Source organism: Octodon degus, unplaced genomic scaffold (genome assembly GCF_000260255.1).
Source record: "Octodon degus isolate 3935 unplaced genomic scaffold, OctDeg1.0 scaffold00104, whole genome shotgun sequence".
NCBI lineage: Eukaryota > Metazoa > Chordata > Mammalia > Rodentia > Octodontidae > Octodon > Octodon degus.
The window spans coordinates 3612276-3618566 of NW_004524680.1; the positions used below are offsets into that span (position 1 = coordinate 3612276).

The 6291-nt window shown below is 43.8% G+C and overlaps 1 non-coding gene across 1 annotated transcript; it reads left to right on the forward strand.

Moving 5' to 3' along the window:
• Positions 1-1823: 1823 nt before the first annotated feature.
• On the forward strand, positions 1824-1925 carry LOC111818856. Its single transcript, XR_002822735.1, has one exon. It is a non-coding gene; the product is annotated as a small nucleolar RNA U13 (small nucleolar RNA).
• Positions 1926-6291: the final 4366 nt, after the last annotated feature.

Below are 6291 nucleotides of genomic sequence, written 5' to 3' on the forward strand. Positions count from 1 at the left end.
GTGTGTGTGTGTGGCCAGCTCAGCCCACCAGGGGGCGGGGCTGGCTGGCATGTGGTGCTGGGGGATTGAACTGTGGTCCCTGTGCTTTGCTAAGCTTGTTCTAAGTATGTGCTTTAGACCACTGAGCCATCTCACCAGCCCCCACGAAGCTTCTTATAGTGTATCCATCCATCAGGAAAGTGGCTTTCACTGCACATCTTTTGGACATGCAGAATCTTGAGGCTCACTGGGACTGCTGATTCAGAATCAGTTCCTTCCTTCTTCCCCTCTCCTTCCCTTCATTCTTTTCTTTTTTGAGATGAAGTTTTGCTGTGTTGCCAGGCTAGCCTTGAGCTCATGAACTCAAGCAATCCTTTGCCTCACGCAAGTGCTGGGACCATCGACATGTACCAAGATCAACACATTAATGAAGTATGTGTGCATGCGTTGGAAATTGAACACAGGACCTTAACATCCCCAGCCATTTCTTCATTTTCTTGACACAGGGTTTCCCTAAGTGGCTAAGTTTCTCAGGCTGGGCTTGCAATCTTTTTGCCTCAGTCTCCAGAGTACTAGGATTACAGATGTACACCACCACAATGAATTTGATGTTAAAGTATTAATTTTAGAATTGCTTGACAGTTTAATGAGACATTTAACTAATGCTCAGAAGCACACAAAAAGATGTAATTTTGCAAGGAGGGGGCTAGTAATGGAACCCTCGGCCTTAGATAGTTATTCACACACTCTAGCACTGAGGTATACTCCAGCCTTCATCATATGCTTATCTTAGTCTCTTCTTTCTGTTACAAAATACCACAGACTAGATAAGTTATGGCCCTAGTTGATGAGTTATGGCCCTAGTAAGAATTGCTGAATTATTATGGTGGTCATCTAATATGGCTGAAGCCCTTAAAACAACAGCTTATCTTCCCAGAGACCACCTCCCCACTTCTTCTCCAACTTAGCCCAGGATGTAGTTTTCTTTCACCTTACCTACCACCTCAGGGAAGGGCCCAGTCAGCTCCTCAGGTCTGTCTAAACATCCCCCTCAAGCCCCACCCCTGGCAAAGGCCATAAAAGCCTCAGCCTCCTTTTGTTCCAATCCAGAGAATTCCTTATCTCCCCAAACTCTCTGTGTCCTCTAAGATAATGAAGCCCCTTTTCCTTTACAATAAAGCCCCTTTCCCTTTTCCTTCTGTGTGTTTCTCTGCTGCGACACCGTTAAAACCTATCAGTTATGAATAACAACAGAAAGTTATTTTTCAGTTTTGGAGGCATGGAAGCCCCCTGGCAGGCTCTGGTTTGGTGAGAGCTTGTTCCATCAGCAGTGACTTTCCATGGCAATGTCCTCACATGGCGGAAGGGCTAAGTGGCTGTTTGCTTATGGAAGGCGGGAGGGAGGGTCGAATGGGTCTAGCTAAGTTTTCTTCAGTCTTTCATAACCCCACAAATCCTGTTCATGGCTTCTAAAGACCACACACTACAACACCATTGCACGAGGTAGTAAGTTTCCACATGAATGCAGAGGAGACATCACGCAAATTTCAGCACACCACACATTAACCATCAAGGAAATGCACATCAGGACCATATGAGACGTTATCTCACACCCAATAGGACAGCTTTAACCAAAAAGACAGACAATAAACGTGTTAGAATTTGGGGAAAGTGGAGCCTCGCACAGAGCTGGTGCAAATGTGGAATGGTAAAGTTGCTCTGGAAAACATTCTGGCAGGTCCACAGGAGTTAAACCCAGAGTTACCATGTGGCCTAACAATGCCATGTGTAGGTTTGTGTACCCAATGGAGATGGAAACATGTTCATACAAAAAGTTTTACAAGATCCTTTGGTTCATGATTGTGATGATTGGGTGTTCATGCCTTATGCATCAGATGTGCCTCCCTCAAACCTTGTTAAGATGTGGGCACATTACCCATCTGATATGAAAAAAATGAAAGAAGAAAAAAGAAAAAAAGAAAAAAAAGAAAAGAAAACAAAAAGAAAGAAAAAAAAGTTTTACATAGCTCATCAAATGGGGCCGGGGAGATGACTCAGTGGAATAAGCACTTCCCAAGGGTCTGAGTTCAGTCTCCAGTTCCACCAAAAAAACAAAACAAACAAACATAGTTCAAGTGCCCGTTGAGTGATAAATGGAAAAATAAAAGGTGGTCCATACATATATAAGATATTCAGCCCTGTACAAGAAGGCAATCATGAAACATGCTACAACATAGATAAACCTTGAGGTTGCATGGATTGGAATAAGTCAGTTACAAAAGGACAAATCCTGGAGGATTTCATTTTCAAATGCTCCCTACTTATTTAGAGTAGCTGTCTGCCTTTCTCTTCCCCCTTCCCCCACCCTCAAATAAAAATAAAAGAGACAAATATCATGTGATTTTACTTACAAGAGGTACCTAGGGTCGCCAAATTTATAGACAGCAAACATGGTGGTCAGAGGCTGGGAGGAGGGATAGATGAATTATTGCTGAATAATACGGTACGGAGCTTGAGTCTTGCCAGATGAAAAGAGTTCTGGAGATGGAGGTAATGGTGGCTGCACAACAGTGTGAATGTATTCAATGTCAGAACTGTATACTTTAAAATGATTAAAATGACATATTTTACCACAAGTTTTTTAAGAAAAAAAATGATTTTTTTTTAAGTTTTTGAAATGATAGACTTGGACTTCCATTTCTGTTCAAGATGGAGAACAAGAACCAAATTCTTCCCATTGAAGAAATGAAAACATTAAATAAAGCGAGTGAGGCTATGGTTGGCCAGGCATGGGCCATTAAGCAATGAAGGGTAGTGATCCTTGTGCAGGCAAAACCCCAGGGCAGTTCCAGCTTTCTGCCCCGAGAGAGCATCCGTGTCTGGGCATGGAGACCCGGTGGGAGCTCGGAAGGTTCGGCATGGATGCCTTGGGTCAACATGGAGCTGGGAGTCCTGGAGGCAGGCAGCTAGAAGTGGCGCGACAGAAACCAAATGGAGGGCACTGCGCAGGGAAGGACTGGCCACAGCGCGTGTGCCACTCTCCTTCTGCAGTGGGGAGGAACAAGCAGAAGGACCAAAAGCAACCCAAAGAGCCCCCACAGGACTGAGAGCACTGGCTGCTCCTGCCAGCCAGAATGAAAAACCTGTAATTCAAGAGCCTCAATAGAGGACTCATGAGCCCTAGTGGTGAGGAAAGGGTCAGTCCCAAAACAAAGCTCAAAAATGTTTGTAAGACATGAAAATATGTGGCTATTCCTGTGCGATTATAAAACAGTAAAATACACCACACCTGGCAGGTAACAATAAACTGCCAAACATGCAAAATGGGGCAGGGAGGAGGCAAAATATGCGACCTCTAACACACAGACGAGTCTGTCCAAGTGTCACAGATGTAGACTCGGTAGACAGGGACACAGAGTTGTTAAACTGCATCCATATTTTCCAGAAATTTAGGAAAGAGTGAACAGGTTAAGTAGAGACAGAAGAAAGAACCAAATTGATCTTCTAAGTGTGAAATCTACAAAGCCTGAGATGACAAATACACTGGATGTATTAACAACAGATTAGATACTGCAGAATGAAAGATTAATCACATTGAAGAAATAGCACAGGAAACTATCAGAAATGAAACAGAAAATGATTTTTTTGAGAAAATGAATTTTATTTTATCATTATTATTATTATTTTAAACATGTTTAGTACAGGGTCTACAGGGTCTCACTACACAGATTGGACTCATAATGATCCTCCTGTTTTCAGCCTCCCAAGCACTGGGATTACAGGCGCGCACCACCCCGTCCAGTCTCAGCGCGCTCTGGGGCCAGGGCTGGCACGGCACCCCGGGTATCAAACCCCAGTCGCTGTGCCTGCCTAAGCACATGCTTTAGTCCACTGAACTATCTGGCTGGCCTGAGGAAATGAATTTTAAAAGATGAAAAGAGTAACAAAGATCCATGGGACAACTCCAAGCAGCTTAAAGTACTTCTGAAAAGGTGGAAAGGCATGAGAAATAGTGGCTAAAATGTCCCCAAATTAGATTAAAACTATAAAGTTCTATGCCCACGAATCTTTTTTTCTTTTTCTTTTTTTTGTATTTTTAGGGGACTGGCCAAGTAGCTCAGTGGATTAAAGTGCCTGCAAGCAGGCGCAGGAGCTGGGGGTTCAATCCCCTGGCCTGCTGTGCCAGCCCTGCCCCCAGAGTGTGCTGAGATGGCAATTGAGACTGGGCCTGGTGGCACACACCTGTAATCCCAGCTCTTGGGAGGCTGTAAACAGGTGGATCACTACGAGTCCAATCTAGTAGTGAGACCCTGAGCACCCTGTAGACCCTTCCCTAAAATACAGAAAAATTAAAAACAAAACAACAACAAAAAAAAACTATTTAGGTTGAACCAAGAATTAAAGTTATTGGGGGCTAGGGAGATGGCTCAGTAGAATAAATGCTTGCCTGGCAAGTGCAAGGGTCTGAGTTCAATCCCCAGTTGAAAAAAAAAAAAGACTAGTATTTTTAGGGAAGGGTCTATAGGGTGTTCAGGGTCTCACTACTAGATTGGACTCATAGTGATTCTCCTGTTTACAGCCTTCCAAGAGCTGGGATTGCAGGCATGTGCCACCATGCTCAATCTCAATTGCCATCTCAGCCTGCCCCTGGGGTGGGGCCAGCATGGCAGGCCTGGGGATCGAACCCCGGCCTCTGCACTTGTTGGTAAGTGCTTTAATCCTCTGAGCTGTTGGGCTGGCCCATATGCCCACAAATCTTAATAAACTTCAAATTCAAGAACATGGTAAGATTACACCAAGACAATCTTACTCGAGTTGCTTTAAACCAAGAATAAAAAGAAAATTTTAGCCAGGTATGGTGGTACATACTTGTACCTGGAAGACCGAGACAGGAAGACCACCAACCTGGGCGACTTTGTGAAGTCTTGTCTCAACAGGCTGGGGCTATCGCTCAGTCACAGGGGTCCTGGGTTTCACCCTGGTATTGCTAGAAAATTGTTAACTGATTGTGTCAATTTGAGTAAGAATCACAACTAAATGAGATCAGCTTAGGTCTGGGTGTGCCTGAAGGGATTTACTGAAGAGAGAAGACCCACCAGGGGTGTGAGTGACACCAACCAATAGGCGTGAAGCCTGGGTCAAATGAAAGGGAAATGAAAGACTTACCATGAGAATCTCCAGTTTTTTTATTTTTTTATTTTGGCGGAACCAGGGATTGAACTCAGGCCCTTGTGCTTGGCAGGGAAGCGCTTATTCCACTGAGTCATCTCCCTGGCCCCAGAAGCTCCAGTCTTTACCTTCATGGTGGATGTCATCTCCTGGCTTCTAGCTCAAACTTTTCAGTCTTTCAGTGCAGACCTTTCAGTCACCTGATATGGACTCATGTGGGACACTGTACTGAGCTCCAGGCCTTTGACCTTGGCCTGGAGCCATCAGATCTCCAGCAGGCAGGCAGCCTGTTTATGCTCTTCTATATCTGACTCTGTAGTCGACAATTTAGGCCTACTTTGTAAATCTTCATATATTTTATATTTTATATTAAATCTGTTTTTCTGGTTAGCACTGACTGATACAAAAATATGCATGAGTCATGATTAAAAACTCCAGTGAAAGCTTAAATTAGAAATTTATTACAGTGAGAAACACTGCCATTCTCAACATCCCTCCTTAAAATACTCTCCTTTGTTTCAGGCACCCTTACGCAGTTGTTCTGAGCACTTTCCAAAGTGGTTCTGGGAGTCTTCTTTTGTGTCTTCTCATGGCTGCCTTGATGCCCTGAATCGATGAAAAATGTTATAGCAATTTCTGTCAAAAACATCAACAGTATGTCTTCATCTGCCTTATTCCCTGGATCTGCTCCAAGTGACTTCTGGCTCTTCCTCCAAAGCAAAGTGACCGTGAAAAGGTCAGGCTAGCCTGGCCAACTCAGTGAGAACGTATCTCAAAATAAAAGTTAAAAGGCTAGGGATATAGCTCAGTCATACACACTTGCCTAGCATTCGTGAGGCCCAGTACCTCCCCACACAACATAAAAGCAAGACCCAACTGTATGCTGCCTATAAAAAAAAAAAAATCATAGTTTAACATAAAGACACAAATAGGTTAAAAATATGAGTGAGGACTGGAGGTGTGGCCCAGTGGCAGGGCACTTGCCTCATATGAGAGAGGCCCTTGGTTCAGTCCCCAGCACCACAAAATACTTACATACATACATGCATACATAGGAGTGGAAAATATATTAGAGACTAATACTAATCATAAGAAGGTAGGAGTGGCTAGGCTAATATCAGATACACTAGTATCAGAGATTTT